This window comes from Nerophis lumbriciformis, linkage group LG01 (assembly GCF_033978685.3).
Source record: "Nerophis lumbriciformis linkage group LG01, RoL_Nlum_v2.1, whole genome shotgun sequence".
NCBI classification, from domain to species: domain Eukaryota; kingdom Metazoa; phylum Chordata; class Actinopteri; order Syngnathiformes; family Syngnathidae; genus Nerophis; species Nerophis lumbriciformis.
The window spans coordinates 43,405,001-43,427,017 of NC_084548.2; the positions used below are offsets into that span (position 1 = coordinate 43,405,001).

The 22,017-nt window shown below is 41.5% G+C and overlaps 1 protein-coding gene across 3 annotated transcripts in view; it reads left to right on the top strand.

The window, feature by feature from the left end:
• spryd3 (SPRY domain containing 3) overlaps window positions 1–22,017 on the top strand; it is a 117,202-nt gene that overhangs the window by 32,516 nt on the left and 62,669 nt on the right. The window lies entirely within an intron of this gene.

Sequence of the window (22,017 nt, forward strand, 5' to 3'; positions counted from 1 at the left end):
CACATTCGGTGGCTGACTAAATACTTTTTTGCCCCACTGTATATATAATATATATATATATATATATATAACAATTCATACCTACTAAATTGTCCCATTTGTGATGTCTGTAGGAGTGTTTTCATGCATATTTCTACGTCTTATTGAAATGCAATCAGGTTAACGTCGTTAGCATTAGCAAATATGCTAACACATTTACCGGTACAAGTGTGTGTGTTAGTATATTAACTTATGATAGCATTCTTTGTGTATTGCTTCAGTTTTTTAAATTCACCAAAAAGCCTCTGCCGTGTTACAGGCACCGTTTGGAAACAATTAAGGTATTGTATCTAAATAAACATTTACGAAATATTTTTACCAATATACCTGAAAGAAGTAGGAATCAGAGGACAGGCCCAACGCAAGGCTATTAAAGAACTTGCCACCGCAGCAGAACGGAGCAGTCACTGGCTGTGGCTGAAGCGCAGGGATGCAGCATGGGCTGCCAAATAACCACGTGGTGCCACCATGCGACACACACCCAGGTCTGATCAGCCTGTGGTGGGCCAACCTCGGCAGAGGGTGTCTTGTGATAAATGGCCGAAACGCCCAATGACGTCAGGGAACACAACTGAAGATGTGTTGTACTGGTGGCACCACATGATTATTGCCAAACTCCACCCCACCCAAGAGGACATCTCCAACCCCATTTAATTGTTGTGCTGAATATTTAGGGATCTTTAACAACTAGTCCTATTAAGAATCCATCTAATATATGTAAACATATTCATTTGTTCTAAAATTTGGTGCATGAGGCTTAAATACTAGTGCGCTTTATAGCCCGGAAAATACGGTATACATGTGTATATGTCCTGTGTGTGCGTGTGTTTATATGCATATATATATTTATACATATACATATATTGGCCCTTGTGTGTGAATGTGAGTGTGAATGTTGTCTGTCTATCTGTGTTAGCCCTGTGATGAGGTGGCGACTTGTCCAGGATGTACTCCGCCTTCCGCCCGAATGCAGCTGAGATGATAGCACCAGGTCTCAGTTTGTGCCGTTATAAGCAGGATTGTTATGCATATACGGTACTGAATCTGTTCCTATTAAAGCACGTATATTTAGCTGTGCTCTGCTCTGCTCTGTATGGCCAGGGAAGAAATTAAAGAGCTGTAACTCCTATCTGTTCTCAGAGTCGTCTTGCTCTTATTCATCACCTCTGTCCACTGGATGTGTTTGTGTTCTGGCAAGATGATGATCCACTCATCGATTTCCCCCTCCCAAGCCTTATTATAAACTCTCCCAATCTTAGAATGATAAATTCGGTCATGTTCTGCTGTTTGGCTCGTTCAAATCTTTTTACAGCTCCGTTGAGTGTGGTATTGCCAAATGTTTCACTGTTTGTGTGCAGGGCATCTTACTTACTTACTGCCCTTTATGCCTCCATTGGCATGTAGCACAGCAATGAATGTCCTACACTTCTGTCGGTCCTGGGCCAGTTTCTGTATAGTATCTCATGTGTGATTTAGGTCCTTCAATTCTCTCTCTACTGTTCTGCGCCAGGTGTTCTTGGGTCGTCCCCGCTTTCTGCTCCCTTCAGGTGTCCGGTGAAGAGCTACACAAGTGATATTCAGATCATCCATTCTGAGAACATGTCCAATCCATTTCCATCATCTTCTCAGGACAATGGTTCCCATGTCCTCTTGTTTGCATTGGGTGAGTAGTTCTTCATTTGTGATTTTGCGTGGCCAGAAAATTTGAAGGATCTTTCTGAGGCTCTTTGTATGGAAGACTGAGAGTTTATTGAGGTCTTTCTCTGTCATTCTCCAGCACTCCAATCCATATAGCAAGGGGTAAAGGACACAGCTCTGGTATAGTCTCATCTTTATTTTTGTACTTTACAGTTGTGATCTTCATACATTATTCAACATTCTGAAGGACATGTTGGCTATGTTTTGGCGGTTTCTAATGTCATTTTCTGCTCCCCCATCACATCTGACATTGCTGCAAAGGTTCTTGAATTCCTCTGTAGAGACATATTTTCCATTTACTTGTACTGCCAATGGGTTTGGGTTATTTAAAGTCATTACTTCTGTTTTGCCTTCAATGATTTTCAGGCCAACTTGTTGTGCAAACTCACACAGGTGTGGCGTCTTTGCTTGCATGTGCTGGTGTGTATGTGAAATTAATGCAAGATCATCTACAAAATCGAGGTCTTCCAAGCTGGAGAAAATTGACCATCTGATACCTCTCGGGTGATCTTCAGTCGTTCGCATCATGACCCAGTCAATGGTGATTATGAAGAGAAACGCAGACATGATACATCCCTGTCTAACTCCTGACTTATCTTCACTACAACTAGCTGGTGGTCACTGCTGTCATTAGCCTCCCTCATCACTTTGACGTCAAGGAGTGACCGCCCAGGTATCGTTTATCATGTTGTGGTTATGGGAAGAGTGTCCCTCCTATTTCTAGCATGCACACATCGCACTGTATGGAATGGCCTCAATCTCGTTACCTTGCGTAATGACAATAAAGCTGATTCTGATTCTGATTCTGATTCTGATGACCAAATCATTGGCAGCACAAAGATCACTCAGCCTTTCACCATTACCTCTCATGGTTCCACAGCCACGTTTTCCCATTACTCTCCCTCTGTTTGTTTTGTTGTTTCCTGCTTTTGCATTTAAGTCTCTCATTACAATTTTTATGTCATGTCCTGGAATGTCATTTAGTTCAGCTTGTACCTGATCGTAGATGTCATCTTTATGTAGATCATCACTGTCATTTGTTGGAGTGTAACATTGGAGAATGTTGGTGTTTATTTGTTTTCTTTTCAGCCTAATTTTGATCAGCCTATTGTTGATAGGTTTCCATTCCATTAAGCTTTTTTCAACTCCTTTACTCAATATGATTGCAACTTCCTCGTAGTGTAGGTTCTTTCCGGATCCTGTCCATCAACATTTGCTTATTCCAAGAATATCAATCTGATAATGCCTCATTTCTGATGTAACTTGTGCTAGCTTCCCAGTTTCATACATTGTACTCACATTCCAAAAAACAATCTTAGTTTTACATTTGTTATTTAGGACTTCCGATTTCCTGCCATGGCTTCCTTTCCTTCCTTTTATGGCTTTCACCGCTGCCATTCATAGATGCATCTACTGACAACTTTGGAAGCCATCACGCCAGAAAGTTTCGGTTATATTCGTTGCTGTTTCCGTAACATATTTGCTTTTCACACGACAGGGTTGTTAATCCTGTGCCCAACCCCCAACCTGGAGGGCCAGTGGATCACTCTTTGTCTGGACTCTCACCCTTGACCTGTCTGGTTTGGGTAACTCTTAAAGGAGCCGAAGCTCCCACCAGCATTGCTCTTGGGATCACTGAGACACGAAAGCTCCTTGACCATGACAAGGTTGTGATCCTCCGAGTAGATGCAGGGCATCAAGAGTTGAATAATAGCTTATACCGTACATGAACAGTGCCTTGCTCAGCCTTTTATTGCTATAATAAATGAAATCATGTTCTTAGCTTTTTTGACAAGAATTTTCACAAAACAATTTTTATGTCAGTCATAACATATTTTTACACCTTATTGTCAATTAAAATTAAAAATATAAATCAATTAATCAAATAATCTCTAAGGGAGAGCCCTACCACCCGACGGAGGAAACTCACTTCAGCCGCTTGTACTCCCCCCCCCCCCCCTCCCCCCCCACACAAACCCTGTAGCGTCCCGGAAAAGTTAGTGCTTCAAAGGATTCTGGGTATTTGTTCTGTTGTGTTTATGTTGTGTTACGGTGCGGATGTTCTCCCGAAATGTGTTTGTCATTCTTGTATGGTGTGGGTTCACAGTGTGGCGTATATTTCTAACAGTGTTAAAGTTGTTTATACGGCCCCCCTTAGTGTAACCTGTATCGCTGTTGATGAAGTATGCGTTGCATTCACTTGTGTGTGCGTGCAAAAGCCGCACATATTATGTGACTTGGCCAGCACTCGTTGGACTGGATGAAAAGCGGACGTGACGATTTTTGGCGAGGTGCACTGAAATTTGGGAGTCTCCCGGGAGGGTTGGCAAGTATGAGAATTAGCGGTGAATGCGGTGTTACCGCGGCACTGCCGCTGTATATAAGTTCTAGTGTTAATTTGATATCGCCTCAAGGGCCAAGTGAAATTACACGGCGGGCCAATTTTGGCCCGCGGGCCAGAGTTTGACACCCATGCCTTAGAGTGTGATCCCACTATAGTTGGAACACAACCTCTCGTTCTGCAATCCAGAAGCATCGCCACCAATGCCCATGCAATGCTGCAGAGTCTTGTAAACCACAACAGCCACACAGCATCCAGAGCCTCAAAGAACTCCGGGTGGATCTCATCCACCCCCGGGGCCCAGCCACCGAGAAGCTTTTGAACTACTTCGGAAAATTTTGCACACCTAGTGTGTGTGTGACAATCATTGGTACTTTAATTTTAACCTCAGCCCCAGAAATAGGAGAGTCCACCACAGAGTCCCCAGGCACGGTTTCCTCATTGGAAGATGTGTAGGTGGGATTGAGGAGGTCTTCAAAGTATTCCTTCCACCAATCCACTTCATCCCCAGTCAAAGTCAGCAGCACCATACACAGTGTTAACAGTTCCCCCTCCTGAGGCGCCGGATGGTGGTCTGGAATCGCTTCGAAGCTGTCTGAAAATTGTTCTCATTGGCTTTTCCAAACTCCTCCCATGTCCGAATTTTTGCCTCTACAACCGCCAAAGCCACACACCGCTTGGCCTATCGGTACCTGTCTGCTGCCTCTTTGGCAGCGATGCGACTTCTTCTTCAACATGACGGTATCCGTCACCGCTGGTGGACATCAGCGGATTCTGGGATTACCGCCACGGCAGGCACAGACTACCTTGCGCCCACAACTCCACTGGGACTCAATGTCCAGTACCTCCCTCCTAACATGTTCAAAGTTCTTCCAGAGATGGGAATTAAAACTTTCTGTGATATGAGACTCTGCCAGACGTTCCGAGCAGACCCTCACTATGCGTTTGGGCCTGCCTGTCACCACCTGCTGCCACCTTGTGGTCTGTATTCAGTTTTCCTTTGTTGGTGCAGTTGACCTTGTTGACCTTAACTTCATTTCTCCTTCCCCTTAGAGTTCCTGTGTTCCCATTGTGGGCGGAGTTGTGAGACGTGCACAGCTGCTCCCAATTTACCCTGATGCTATTTAAGCAGCACCTTGGCAGCTGGATGGCACTTGGTGATTCCACTCCTCGGCTCTCCACTTCTGATGGCTTCCATGCTTCTTGTTTCTTGCAGCTTGTCATCCTGGCCACTCCCGGTGCCATCCAGCTTGGTGTCTACGTCGGCGGTAGCACGTCTTGCAACTCCGACCCAAGTTTGTTCTATTTTTATATATTAGTTTTTGTTTTCTCCACGATGCCCATTTTGAGTTCTCCTTTTTGCACCGTCGCCTTTTGTTCCCTCCAGTGAGGAGCGCCTTTTTGTGAGTACGCAACTTCAGTAAAAAACTGTTCACCTCACCTTTTGTCTGCATCCTTGGGTTCCTCTCAAACTGTGTTATACAGAGCTGTGACACTGCCAGGTCTGTTCAGCATCCTCCCCCACAATCAGAGCCGACTCGCAGCCTTTACCACAACTACCCTACCTCCCAAAAGATCCAAACAATACAGGAGGAGAATACAAAGTTGCATCAATCACGACAGTGAATCCAGTCAGGCGTAAATGAATTGAATGAAGCCTGCACCGAGATTAAGGCACAAATAGACATTGCCCGCTCCTTGAAACAAAAATTGCCCAAACTAGCAGTCCAGCTCAAAGGCGGAGAAACCACCAGGTGTTGGAGATCTTATTAGACACCCCTCAAAACAGAACCTCAGGAGGAAAACGACTGGCCTCTTCCACCATGGCATGATCCCGAGCCAGACCTGCAAAGTAGTATACAGTTCTTCAAGTTGGAAGGGGTCAACAAACAGTCCCTCTACTCTCCTCCTCCTAACAACTCTGTTAATTCTCCCTTATGGCCTCCTCCACCTCCTCCATGTCAATTCACAACTCCAGTGAATACAGAGACAAGGCACTTGGCACCCCAACCAGTTCAACAGTGCTCTGCTGCCGGGGGGACAGTGCCTTACATTCCTCTTCCTAGTTGGAGAATACCACCTTTATCTGAGCCAATCTAAAGAGGTCCTAACCCCATCATTCCTAAATTCATTATTCCAGATCCCAGTCAGTTTGCAAGGCTACGCATAGCTTTAGAGAACCTTTCTCCCTGGCACTCCACAAAAAATATATGCCACCCACACATACCCCACCCCCAATCCAACGCCCTTGACGCAAATCCTATAGGGATGATGGACGGATGGGCAGCGCCTGAGAGCTGCAGCCTGTCAATATGGCCCCCCACTCCCTCCCTTCTGTTGCTAGATATCTCAAGATGTACGTTGTAATATGTATATGTGCTTTGCTATGGAGAGATTTTTTTCCCACTCGTCCTTCCCCAGCGTTGACCTTTTTCCCATCTTTTACGGGGCGCCTTGTGGCGACCCATCAGCGTTCCTGTTCTGTAACCCTATACACTGTTTGTTTGTCTAATCTTGAACGGGTTTGTGCTGAAAACAAAGTTCCATTGTACTTGTGCAATGACAATAAAGACCTACCTTACAACCTGCTTCCAGCCAATGCCACTGAATTGTTTCGCTGTCAGATACTTGTAGACCACATTATGTTAGAAGAAATAAGGCTTTCAAAGAGTTGATACATGTCAACAAACACTGCTGGTGCTGTGCATGTGCATATTTAGTTACCCAATGCACATTGAAGAAGCCATGTAGTAGGGTAAACATCTCCTAACCCTCCATGAGTGAGATAAACAGTAAGTCAGAGAGACCCAATGACAGAGTGACTGTAAAACAAGAAAGCTGTCTAGTTAGCTCCATCTCCTGCTCTCTCTACCTAGATCCACCAGGTGCAAGGAACAGAGTAATGTTAAAGGTGCCATATGTAGTAATGTGGCCAGAAATGGTACTGCAATCACGGTCAAAATTATGTAGTCCCCTCCCACTCTCCATGACTGAGGTTGCCAGATACGCAGCCGAATCCTACTCCTACTCCAAGGAACTTCAAATGGCAATCAACGAGTCCTACGCTGTAGGTTTCTCTTGTTTATGCTTCTTGCAAGACTGTTTACTAAGTAATTATGCCACATTTTACTGATGTCGATTAGCCAAATGTATTTGTAAAGTTACGTAGCAATATTTTTGTCGGGAGTCGGGACAGATTGTTGGCTTTACCCTGCTAAAATGTCTAGTTTGACCGCACGGACCACAATTAAAATAATTATATAATGTCTATCTGTGTTGGCCCTGTGATGAGGTGGCGACTTGTCCAGGGTGTACCCCGCCTTCCGCCCGATTGTAGCTGAGATAGGCTCCAGCGCCCCCTGAGACCCCGAAGGAATTAAGCGGTAGAAAATGGATGGATGGAATATATAATACATTATATATCGCACAGGCCTACTTTGATGGCAAGCCAAGGCCAACAGTAAAATTACCGCCACATTTCGTTCAGCATAACTCCATGTTGCATCCAACCTGACACACTGCATTCTCTTCCATGTACGCACATCACCATCTTTCAGTGCAGAGTGCAATTCTATGAGCCAACACACGTTACGCAAAAATCACGTTACGCATAAATAATATAGTCTACTACCATGTCAATACACAAAAAGAAAATCATTACATGTAGTGCATTATATTGTGCCAAGCAAATACCACCCCATATGTGCCTGATGCACATACAGTACCAGAAACCGCATTTCCTCAGTGTATTAGCATATTGAGAACGAAATAGGCACTGACACTACCCATGTCCACATAGGTTTTATTTGTCGAAAATATATGTTGCTCTGTCAGTTGGAATACATATCGACATACAGGTTAATGGGCATATATTTCCCCTGTTGTCCTATATGTCGATGTGTCATTGACCAGGCTAGCATGCTAAGTAAGCATTACACTAGTGTGATTGTCATGGCCAGGGCACATTCCAATGCGTCCTCATCTGTGAGTCCTGACGAGCGCACCGCGGGCCACGCCCACATACGCTCTCTCTCCGCTGACAGCGCGCTTGGACACTCCCCTTCTCGCGCTGAGAGCAGCACGCCCACGCAGCTACAAGCCTGCAGACGATTGGCAATCTACACACCTGGAATTGATGAGGGTGAGCTGCTTAAAGGACCAGTGGACCCAGGGATCCTGGCGGGAACTTAGTTTACCCTTTAGATACCTGTTTCCCTTCCGTTGCCCTGGATCTCGACTGCCTCCCTCGTTTCCCGACTCCTTGCTCGTCCCTGTACACTGACATCTTTCTCTGCCCCACGGACCCCTCGCGGATCTTGGACCCCTTTTGCCTTGCCCTCTTTGGACTTGACTGCTTTCTCAACAACACTAGGTAACACACTTCAGATATCTACACACACAGTCTTACACCACACACTCTTGTATTTTGGTCACACACTCCATTCTATAGGTTAGTTGTATTGTTTATTATTATTATATATATATATATATATATATATATATATATATATATATATATATATATATATATCAGTGACGTGCGGTGAGGTTCATGGCTGTTGAGGCACTGACTTCATCACAGTCAGATTTACAAACATATATGAACCCTAAAGAGTATCTTATTCACCATTTGATTGGCAGCAGTTAACAGGTTATGTTTAAAAGCTCATACCAGCATTCTTCCCTGCTTGGCACTCAGCATCAAGGGTTGGAATTGGGGGTTAAATCACCAAAAATGATTCCCGGGCGCGGCGCCGCTGCTGCCCACTGCTCCCCTCACCTCCCTGGGGGTGAACAAGGGGATGGGTCAAATGCAGACGACAAATTTCATTACACCTAGTGTGTGTATGACAATCATTGGTACTTTAACTTAACTTTAACTTTACACATACAAACTGTAGCACACAAAAAAGCATATTTAATAAAAAAAACATTATTATGGTCTTACCTTTACTTATAAATGAAGTCCATGCCGCAACTAAAGCCCTCACTTAAACTTTCCACGTGCAAGATTGAATCTATTTAAAAAAGTGTAACCGAGGGTTTATAAATGTCGCCTATACTGTATGAAACTACAAAATAACAAACACGGAGGCTCCAGTTTACACGAGGACCACTTTATTTACCTTCTTTCAAAAACCTCCGCTCCACTCCGTGTCATCACTTCCGCTCTTAGCGCCTTCAAAATAAGAGCTCAAGGCATATACTGTATAACAGCGCATAACAGGAACTTAACATCACAAAGAGGAAAGCCCATGAAAATAGGCTACAAAAGTTATTTAATAAGAAGCCAAAAAGTGCAAAAACAATAATGTTCGTATTGGAGGAGTTGTGAATTAGATACACCTGCAGTCTGCAGGTGTACCTAATGTTGTGGCTCTGCAGTCATTCACAACTCCTCCAACACGAACATTATTGTTTTTGCACTTTTTGGCTTCTTATGAAATAACTTTTTTAAATAGATTCAATCTTGCACGTGGAAAGTTTAAGTGTGGGCTTTAGTTGATATAACAATTCTACGGCGAGGGTGCAGGAGGCGAGCCTCAGCCAGTGCGTCTTTTGCAGCCGTTTTATGATCGCTCAGCACAAGAAATACGTTACACACATACAGTTGTTGACAAAATACACTGTACATTATATACCTCAGCTAACTAAACTATGGAAATGTATAATATAATTCATATAGCAATACGGTCTCACTGCATAGCAGGCCAGCAGTTAGCCGAGTCCGGAATCCATGTTGAGGCACTGAGTGACGTGCCTCAACTGGCTGCTGTTCACCGCACCGTCTCTTCTCAGTATTTGAACGGCAAATGTGAAAATTCAGCGATTTTGAATAAAAATAATCTAAAACTGGTGAAGTTAAATGGAAAATAACTTTATAGTATAATCACTGGATACATATAACAATTTAATTAATTTTTTTTCTTTTTACATTTTTTTTCTTTCCATGATGGCAGGTGAGGCAGGGCCTCACCTGCCTCTAGTGACTGCACGTCACTGATATATATTGACTATATATATAATAAATTATTGAACATACTCCCCTCTGGTGTCTGAGCCGTCACATTCCCTTGGTAATCATAACAGTGATGGTGCTTCACTCCTAAGCATTCGTTGTACGAACATACTAGCTTTGTTAGACAAGATCATAGACTGTATTGGACAATATAGTTTACATACGAAATGTCAATTTCCATTTATTACAATTAATAAGAAAACGTAAATGCCTGACTTACCTATCAAGGAGGAAATTAGCAAGTTTGGCGTCAGATGAAAAAAATATTTTCTGCCTTCAATCGTCTCCATCTTTTAAAGGCATCCCCGATACAAAACATTGTTTTGTTCCTGGCTTTGTCATGAATAAGTTGAGAATGGTACCGACGCCTTTTAGATCTACTAAGGTCTGACATGTTTAGTAACTTTACCAGTAGCAGTAGCTCGACGAAGAGGGCGGTGCGTAACTGGCAACCTGGATGTGACACACTCACAGACTTTCTAATTGGTCAAACGGTGGAGGGCGAGGCATTGAAATGAAAACAATAACAATATTTCGGGGCTGTAAATCTAAATTTGAAATTAGCATATCCCGGCTGAACTAGCGTTATCAATTATAAAGGTATTCGAAAAGAACATGATTTATTATTGCCTTTTGACACACCAGGGCCATTTAATGATGACTTGACATTCAATTTGTACACATGGCACCTTTAAAGGTGGTTCCCATTCTCATCCACTACGGGGGACGGACACTAAACACCTTTGTGATCCTAGACGTTGAATCTGAAAGATCAATGTTGTTACCAATGGCTGCCAAAGCTTTAGGCATAAAGGGCATTCAGGAAGAGTTTTTTCTTTGCACAGTAAAGCAGGACATACAAATGCTTTCTGAATAACATACTGTTCACACCTGTGCTGAATGCCTACGCTGAAGAGTCCGGCCATCTGTTCCTAAAATGGCATAACTACCAGTTGCTTGCCTGCGACTATTCAAGCCAGCCTTCTACTCCACGAATGTAGACTGTTTTGGGCCGATGATGATCAAAATGGCCAGACGTCACAAAAACGCTGGAATAGTTTTTAGGTTTTTGACGACCTGTGCAGTCCATTTGGATCTTCTGAGGAGTATGGATACGGATGCTTTCCTGATGACTCTGTTGAGATTCATAGCCAGAAGTGGAACCCCGGCAGATTTGTTGTCTGACCAGGGCAACTTTGACGTGGAGTGTGGCAGGGAAATCTGTTCCATGATAACGGCCCTATACACTTGTATAGGAGCCCAGCCTATCTTCTTACGAGGAAGTGCTGCTCACCATACTCTTGGAAATAGAGTCCAACTCCAAACCGTTGGGCTATGTCTCAGTTGACCTGGCCGATTCTGACTCTGCGACTCCAAATAGTCTGCTGATGGGGCGGCCAGATGAATCGCTCCCTCGTGTTGTAAACTTCGAGACGGGGATTTTGAGTGCAAGCATTGGCGGCATTCCCAGTTGCTCGCTGACCAACTCTGGTCCAGACTAATCAGAGAATACCTTCCTACATGGCAGATGAGGCAAAAGTGGCATTGTGCAATCCCAAATCTCCTAGAGAGAGCAGTTGTCATTTTAGTGAACCCTCAACTGCCCAGAGCTTCGTGTCCCCATTGGACGGGTCACCAAAGTTCACAGGAGTGATGGTGGGTGTATTAGATCAGCTGATTTGGACAAAAAAGGTCATGTTTACATGCGACCTGTCGCTCACCTAGTGATGCTGCCAGCCCTTCTTCCATAAGGGGAGGACTAGACTTTCTTACACTCTTTGAACTCTGTAAAAAAGCCTTTAATTGGTAGCAAATGTTCCAGGGGGGTAGCTGTAATAAAGGCTAAGCCCTTTTTGTACTCACGTAAAGTCATGTTAATGATCTTGGGTTATTTTGTTAAATATTTTTTTGTTTCCTGTGTAAGTGGCACGTTTTGGCTAAGCAGTCCAGTTAGTTTGGTCAAATCCAAGATTAATCCACTTTTTTCCTGTCCTATCTGTGATGTTCTGAGTACTTGAGTCACTGATGGAAAAACTACTGCGCGACTACCATTTTATACTATTCTGTGCTACTGTACTGTATAGATGTGTTGATGAATATCAGCTGGCTGAATTATATTTTGGAGTCCCTTCATCCCTGTTGTGTAAACGAGTGGTCCCCAACCACCAGGCCGCGGTCCGGTACCGGTCCGTGGATCGATTGGTACCGGGCCGCACAAGAAGAAAAACAAAAAAGTATATATATATATATATATATATATATATATATATATATATATATATGTCTTAATAAGGTTATCCAAAAAATAGTGCTCGATACCGTAGTAGAGCGCAATATATGTATGTGTGGGAAAAAAAATCACAAGACTATTTCATCTCTACAGGCCTGTTTCATGAGGGGGGGGTACCCTCAATCGTCAGGAGATTTTAATGGGAGCATTCGCATACCATGGTTTATATAGGGCACAGAGTGGGTGGATACAGGCTGGCCTAGGGGCGTGGTGATTGGCTCATGTGTTATCTAGGAGGTGTTTCCGTCTATGGCGGCATGTTGTTACAATTTCGCTGCGCTTGTTGAGGGATGACAGGTCTGGACGGTAAATAATAAACAGTTTCTCTTTCAAGCATAGGTTGCATCTTTTATTACCACTATTGTAAGGTGTGCTGGATGCAAGAATTTGCCATGTTATTGAATATTCAACATTATTGTCTTTGAGGTCCCAAATGTGTTTGCTGAGTTCTGTGGTATTTCGCAGGTTGTTGTTTATTATTATTTACCGTCCAGACCTGTCATCCCTCAACAAGCGCAGCGAAATTGTAACAACATGCCGCCATAGACGGAAACACCTCCTAGGTAACACATGAGCCAATCACCACGCCCCTAGGCCAGCCTGTATCCACCCACTCTGTGCCCTATATAAACCATGGTATGCGAATGCTCCCATTAAAATCTCCTGACGATTGAGGGTACCCCCCCTCATGAAACAGGCCTGTAGAGATGAAATAGTCTTGTGATTTTTTTTCCCACACATACATATATATATATATATATATATATATATATATATATATATATATTTTTTTTTTTTTTTAATTTTATTTATTTATTTATTTTTTTAATTAAATCAACATAAAAAACAAAAGATACACTTACAATTAGTGCACCAACCCAAAAAACCTCCCTGCCCCATTTACACTCATTTGCACAAAAGGGTTGTTTCTTTCTGTTATTAATATTTCTGGTTTCTACATTATATATCAATATAGATCAACACAGTCTGCAGCACACATGATTGTATTTTTTTATGACAAAAAAAAAAAAAAAAAAAATACCATACCATTTATCTGCATCACAAATTAAAACATGAAACATTTTGTGAAGTGCATCAATGGGCTAAAAAAGATTGATTTGAAAATGGAGGAAATGAATAATTTAGACTCCAAAACAAAATATGAAGGAGATGGAAGAGAACGAAGCAGGTATATTGAAGGAAAACAATAAAGTGTACACAAACCTCTTCATGCTGCATTTGTGCACTCCAAACTGGTTAGCGATAACTCTGTCTTCAGCACAACTGACAAGCTTGTACACAACAATATTAACCTTCTGGAGGGGTATCGGGGCACGAACAGTCTTTTCCTCCGAATTTAAAACTCCTTCCATTAAGTACAGAACATTTTGGATAAACTCAGAGACAATTTAAAAGTTTTGTTTTCATGATTCTCTGTCCAAAAATTCCTTCAAAACTCTCTTCATCCAGTCTTTATTTGCTTCGGACCTGCATTCGCTCCATACATATTGCACCAAGAAAAATTTCTAGTTTGTGAACCCGTTCTCAAACAATGGCAATAAAACGATTCTGATTCTGATTCTGATTCTGATACGCTGTTGGTAGTAGCGTCATGTTCGTGGCGCAATCTATGATCATTGTTTGATGCTGTCTGCTATTTAACATCAGCATAGCCATTAGAGACTTAATATTTTTAATCTGTGCCAATATTACAGCGGGGTTAACAAAAACTGGGCTGTTGACTTGTATGGAGCTGCAGATGCCTTGATATGGGGTGAAGTCATAGGTCAACCGGAAAAGCAATACATTAAAAGGAAATAAGGGCCCCCCAGTGTACAGGAGGTACAGGGCGTCTGACTAATAGTCGCATTAGAGAGTGTAGTGTGCATGTGTAGCGGCTCTGCATTGTGTTTATGATTTTTCCATATTGCCACCGCTCAGAGTAGGGCGCGAACCCACGACCTCCAATTAAGAAGAAAGTGTGCTAGCCACTAGGCTTAAAACCCGAGCTGCAAACCCAGCGGATGGTACACTATTTGAAGCTATTAAAGAGTAAGGTTGACTAAGGTACATCTGACGCAGCCACTCTGGCTGGCCCTCGTTACACATGGACACTGGGATTTTACACGTAGGTGTGAAAATACAGAAAAACAAACTATTTGAGAAATCAGACTAATTTAGTGCATGGAAACGTAGTCCGTGTGAACATAGCCAAAGTCTCATAACTTTAACATGAAGAGGGTTTTTTTTTTTTTTAATTTACCGTAAAAAACGACAAATTAAATTGAACATGATTTCATTTATTAAAACAATAAATTAATACAACGCTGAAACGTCCAAGAGGTTGAAACCTTTGCAAGACACTGAATATTGTATATACACATCATATCGTGACTGTAGCTCTCAAGAAAAGAAGGCTACATATGTAGGTGGTCTTTGAGTTACGAATACGTTATGTTACAAGTAGGGAGGAGCATTTTTGGTCTCGACCCGATATGATATACATTTGGATTCACATTTGGCGATTCGATTGGATACTATTAACATCCTGATCATGATGCGTCACGATTCAAATATGCAAAATACATGCTGATTCCATGTCATCGCTTCAAAATATATATTAGATTAGTTGTGCTTACTGTATATTTGAAAGCAGCTTGGCACATTTTGCAAATAGCGTTGGTTTTCTCAAGATACCCGTTTCTCTTGCAAAACCCATAGTGTTGCCAAACCGTAGATTTTAAGTGTAGGGTTGAATATATTTCGGTTCAGCCAGTACGCGGGTCTAGTTGAAGTTGAAGTTGAAGTTGCTACCGATGCATTCGTATCTGACATGTGCAGGTCACAAGGGCTTTGTGCGATTCCTATGGTGTTCATTTTCACTTCCATGCTAATGGCTCTCTTTTTTTTGACACACTGCCACTTGGAAGACATGACGGAGTGTAAATAGTTAATAAGCAATGCCTTTTTTCCCTCGATGTGATTGAGCAGGACACACTGCATTCTTGTGTTGCGCGCAGCAATTATTTTTACGCTGGCGTGCTGTAATTAATTCCCAAGCAAGTCTTGAGTTTATGAACCAAAATTAAGCTTTTGAGCACGTTCATTACCAAAAAATACGTAAGAAGCTCGAAAATTGAGAACCACCGGTACTGTACAGCAGAGGTCTTCAATGTTTTCCAGGCCAAAAACCCCCAAACGTATAAAGAGATTGAGCAAGAACTTCTTACTTATATACCTTGTATAAAATTGTATTTTGAAATAAAGTGGTCTTAAAGGTACTTCGTTAACCTATAGTTTCTGTGATATGCAGTGAGATAAACGCTGGTAAAACTGGCGAATCTAATTCTTGTTTTCGACCTTATCCAGGAAAAAAAAATTCAAAAGACATTCTCAAAATATAAATTCTAATTATTTTGGAAGGGTAGGGATATGGACCGTTTCATTTGCAACACAGGGAATGCTTTCACAAAAGAACAGTTTGCAGACAAACTCAGAAAGAAGCTTATAAATGTGACTGTGGAGTAGGGCTGCACGATTATGGCAGAAACAAAAATCACATTTTAATCAGTATTGAAAGCACGATTATTTATCACAATTATTTACTGTTAATTAAAACATACTTTATTGCATTTTGAATTTGAAACAAACAGTATGTAAACTTGGTTTTCATTTCAAAATGAAACTATACAAAATAATTAATCAATAATAAAATAAAATGTACAAAAGACTAAGGGCTTGCTAATCATAAAGTGCAAACAAGTGAAAAAACAAGATCATGCACGAAAAGCACATACAAAGAAACACATTCATTGTACTGCTCACAGTAAATGTAGGGTTTATATCTTTAGCCAAATAAAACGTTATTACGTCCGTTATTCTGGTGTGTCTTTGAGAGGTTGATGGATACGGGGTCCCTCGGTGCACAGTTAATGTTACAGTGGTCTGTATTTTGCGCTTTAACGATGGGGTTGAGAAAAGAAGGGAAGTGTTGTTTATGCTTAACATGTCTCCGCAACTCGATAATTTGTTTGGATGTACACGCAGCTTTGACGTGCAACTCGTTGTGGCGTTTGTTGTTGGTTCATCCGCGCGGTAGTATTTCCGGGTTTCGGTAAACGAACAGGAGTGCCTATAGAACGGTGAGGCGTGCGGTCGTGTTCCGGGGTTAAAATGCGGGCCTGTGGTACCCTGTGAGTAACTCTGTGGGAGGCAAGGGCACCCATGTAATAATGCATTTGTTTTTCCTAATATTTTCGGGAGCTACCAGCTGATCTACCTTCAACCTCTGCTGTCACTCACTTTTACTCGCTCTCACATGAGTCTACTGTCTATTCGTTGCCCTCTAGTGGTTGGCTGACTGTTGGTTCTGAACATGCTTGGTTTAAAATGCAGCCGAGCCTTTTTATTTATTTTAATATCTCCGGCGATCACCCTAATTTAATCGTAGCAGCTAAAATCGTGATCACGACTGCGGAGTAAAATTTACACCAAAGAATATCCTATGCATATTATCTAGACCAATAGGGAGTGTGTTAGATGTAGATTAGAATCAACATTGGTGCCCTTAATTTAATTTGCAGGTCTTTTTTATTTTTTGTCAATATTCAAAGAATATCCTTTATGTGAGTAAAGTCAAATTTAGTAGTAAGTTGAGTTGTGACCCTACTGCAGTATGCAGAACTGACTTGACCTATTGCGGTTTTAAGATAACGGCCTAAAGGGTTTGCACATACAGTAAATATGTGTGATATGTTGTTTTCCAAATGATACACAAGTTGGTTACCAGGACACAGAACAAAGAGAGATCTAGGCTCGTATGCAGTGAAACAATTTAGAGGTAACAAACACAAACAAACCCCTCACTCCCTATATTTTTGTAAAACAATTGGATCCAATTGCTGTGTTGTAGGATTAAGGAATGGATAGGGAATATTAAATAAATGTCCTGGTTTGCCCCAAGATTATATTTTTTCTACTTTTGTGATGCTACAGTCTAAGTCTAGCTTAACTCTGTAACCAGAATTTATTAGGCCAATTTAAGATTAATCAAAGGGTAAATCCATGTGTGCTTCAGAACCATATCCAGGTCTTGAACATAAAAGGTATAGCTTGATGTAGTGAGATTTATTTGGTAAAAAAAAAAGACTCATCATTCTCACAACTCACACTCATCACTCATCATCATTTTCTTTTCTGGACAAAGTTTGTATTAAATAAGTAGCTTTATAGCTCTCAGCTGCACTGCATGTGCCCACTCCCCCAACCAGCTTGTCTACTCCTCAACAAACAAGATGTTTCCCTTTTATCTATGCCAACATGTCCTGACACATCCATACAGATACACTGTTGCTCTGCTCACTTTGGCCTGATCATCAGCTAATGTTAGACCGTTTCAGTTATCATATGGGGAGCTGGAGGCTTGAGCTTGTTATACAAGCAGACCTGCCTTCGGACCCTACACAGCTTCTGCCAAAGCCCTACTCACAAGGTTGCAAGGACACGTACAGACAGAACATGCACAACTGTCCCTCACCACTCGACTTCTTACAAACCACACCTGTAATTTTCATCTTTGGTTATTCAGGGCTTAGTTTGTATTTTTAGAGATCAGTGATGCAATAGTCTCCTGATTGGGAATATTTCTCCGTAGAGCTGTCCAGCACTTTCCCACTCTTTCTGTTTGATTTCCATCACAGTGAATGTAGGGAATGCAGACATTAGTGTAGCAGATGCAGCTCAGATATTGTTCCTTGCCATGCTGTGGACACAATATCAGTGTTTGTTTTACTGGCGGAAAATCACAACTGTCTGATAAAGGCTTTTGAGCTGGTTGGCATAGTTTTGTCACCCTAAAATCCCTCCCATTTCATGTCGGTCCATAAAGGAGTTCACTTAGTGGCATCCCTGTTCAAATGAAGTTCACTTCTGTTTACTTCATTTAACTGTCACTTCCAAACCACTGGAGAATAGAAGACATTTTCTTTCACAGAAGAAAAACTGTGTAGTGTATGGTAAAGGGGGTTAAAAAAATGTGTTAGAAAATGGCCAAATTGACTTGGTTGCACAGTTGAGCATTTCAGGCATTGTATTACTGTAAGTATTAACTAGAGCTGGGTTTTGATTCATAAGGTTCCAAATTTTATAATCATTTGATTCAATTTACTTTACACCTTTATACTAAAATGTCAAAAACATTTTACAAAAATACTTTTTTCCCCTTTACCTTAAAGGCAATGCAAAGCACAATTTGTACACAAGGCAATTCAAAGTGCTTTACAGAAAATTACAAAAAGGCAAAAATAAAAATGTCAAATCATATTTAAAATTCAAGTCAGTCAAATACTATAGATAAAATACTTTCACTTGTCATAAGCACAATTAAATAAATGTTTCAGGCTGGATTGGAACATTGCCACATTGAATCACATCTTGAGGAAAACGATTCCAGATTTAAGAGCATTAAACTGAAACGCAGTTTCACCGTGTTTGGTGGTGACCAGCAGGAGACCACTCCCTGAGGTTCTTAGAGCTCCAGATGGTTTATTTGGCTCTAACATGTATACAACAGCTGTTTTAAAGTCTATTCTCTGAGCAGCAGGAAGCCAGTGCAGTGATGGTATGGTATGGTCGTATTACCTGGTTCTAGTCAGGACTTGAGCAGCAGCATTTTGAATCTACTGCAGCTGCTTTACAGCTTGTTTAGAGCGCCCAGTGAGAACAACGACTTTGGACAGTTTAAACTAAAATATTAAAATAATTGCAAGTTAAAGTGTTATTGTACAAACCCCGTTTCCATATGAGTTGGGAAATTGTGTTAGATGTAAATATAAACGGAATACAATGATTTGCAAATCATTTTCAACCCATATTCAATTGAATGCACTACAAAGACAAGATATTTGATGTTCAAACTCATAAACGTTATTATTTTTTTGCAAATAATAATTAACTTAGAATTTCATGGCTGCAACATGTGCCAAAGTAGTTGGGAAAGGGCATGTTCACCACTGTGTTACATGGCCTTTACTTTTAACCACACTCAGTAAACGTTTGGGAACTGAGGAGACACATTTTTTAAGCTTCTCAGGTGGAATTCTTTCCCATTCTTGCTTGATGTACAGCTTAAGTTGTTCAACAGTCCGGGGGTCTCCGTTGTGGTATTTTAGGCTTCATAATGTGCCACACATTTTCAATGGGAGACAGGTCTGGACTACAGGCAGGCCAGTCTAGTACCTGCATTTTTTTTTTACTATGAAGCCATGTTGATGTAACACGTGGCTTGGCATTGTCTTGCTGAAATAAGCAGGGGCGTCCATGGTAACGTTGCTTGGATGGCAACATATGTTGCTCCAAAACTTGTATGTACATTTCAGCATTAATGGCGCCTTCACAGATGTGTAAGTTACCCATGTCTTGTACACTAATACACCCCCATACCATCACAGATGCTGGCTTTTCAACTTTGCGCCTATAACAATCCGGATGGTTCTTTTCTTTTTTGGTCTGGAGGACACGACGTCCACAGTTTCCAAAAACAATTTGAAATGTGGACTCGTCAGACCACAGAACACTTTTCCACTTTGTATCAGTCCATTTTAGATGAGCTCAGGCCCAGCGAAGCCGACAGTGTTTCTGGGTGTTGTTGATAAAACGGTTTTCGCCTTGCATAGGAGAGTTTTAACTTGCACTTACAGATGTAGCGACCAACTGTAGTTACTGACAGTGGGTTTCTGAAGTGTTCCTGAGCCCATGTAATATCCTTTACACACTGATGTCGCTTGTTGATGCAGTACAGCCTGAGGGATCAAAGGTCACGGGTTTAGCTGCTTACGTGCAGTGATTTCTCCAGATTCACTGAACCCTTTGATGATATTACGGACCGTAGATGGTGAAATCCCTAAATTCCTTGCAATAGCTGGTTGAGAAAGGTTTTTCTTAAACTGTTCAACAATTTGCTCACGCATTTGTTGACAAAGTGGTGACCCTCGCCCCATCCTTGTTTGTGAATGACTGAGCATTTCATGGAATCTACTTTTATACCCAATCATGGCACCCACCTGTTCCCAATTTGTCTGTTCACCTGTGGGATGTTCCAAATAAGTGTTTGATGAGCATTCCTCAACTTTATCAGTATTTATTGCCACCTTTCCCAACTTCTTTGTTACGTGTTGCTGGCATCAAATTCTAAAGTTAATGATTCTTTGCAAAAAAAAAAAGTTTATCAGTTTGAACATCAAATATGTTGTCTTTGTAGCATATTCAACTGAATATGGGTTGAAAATGATTTACAAATCATTGTATTCCGTTTATATTTACATCTAACACAATTTCCCAACTCATATGGAAACAGGGTTTGTATTTCCACATTCCATTACTAAAAATTGCATTGAACTATTGTTTTTAAGTGCAAAATAATAACAGTAAATACGTAAGCTATTTTCCCGGGACTTTTATGTTGTTAGTGCAGTCACACAGGATGTAACACAGCAATTTTTTTGTTAAGGCCAGAAATATGTGCTTGATTTTTTGGGGAGAATTTGACGACAGTGGTGCATGCAGGGAGAAGAAGATCTGACTAAAGTACCTCCCGAGTATGACTGCCATTCTTTCTCCAGTAGTGATCTTATGAAGCTCTCACTTACAAATATAATCAATAATAATAACAGTTTCAGCCAGATGTGTACCTTGCATGATCATAACATAGTGTAGTTCACTTTGAGCACAAACTGCTTGAAGCCGGCGAGTGCGGCCACAAATCTTTGCCAACAAAACTTGTGATGGCCTCTATTTCTGTATATCTTTATGGTCTGTGGAGAATCGGGGGATATTTAAATGCTACTAAGTCCCCCACTTTCATTTGTTTTGCCCTAGACGACTTGTTATTGGCAGCTAAAGTTAGCATAGTCAGTGTGACATTGCTGCTGGCACGTCATTGCCTATTAGTAGCCAGGGGACAAGGAGGGGGTCGTAATCAATCTTATACCTAGTGAACCGATACTGCAAAATTAAAAATATATCTATTCTTTATCAATCAAATCGATTATTTTACCCAGCACTATAAGGCCCTCTCCACTAGGGAACATTTGTGTTTCGTTTTGCTGTGGAGTTGAAAAAAGAAACAGTCTAATTTAAAAACAAGTGACGTCCAGACAGGAACACATCACTGGCTGAAAATTCTATAATACAAGGCCTCGCAAACTAGGGCTCGGCCGATAATACGATATTAATATATATCACCATAGACCAGACCTGGGCAAATTAAGGCCCGGGGGCCACATGCGGCCCGTTAAGCTTTCCAATCTGGCCCGCCGGACATTACCAAATAATTTTTTTAGATTTTTAAGATGGAAAGTGTAGCTGCCATTATGATGTGCAGTGATGTTTTCTAACGGCCGTAAGTCTTCAACTATACAAAGTATTTCAATGGTTGGAATCTGCGCTTTTGCATGATATACTAGTTACCATGGTAATATAATTAATTACTATGGTAATCTAATTAGTTATGATGGTCATCTAATTAGTTACTATGGTAATCTACGTCACAGCAGCTCGGACGAGGCACCAAGCAGTGTGGGCGGGAAGCGTTTCCACAGACGCGGAAGGAGATTTTCACAACAAAGTTCTAAA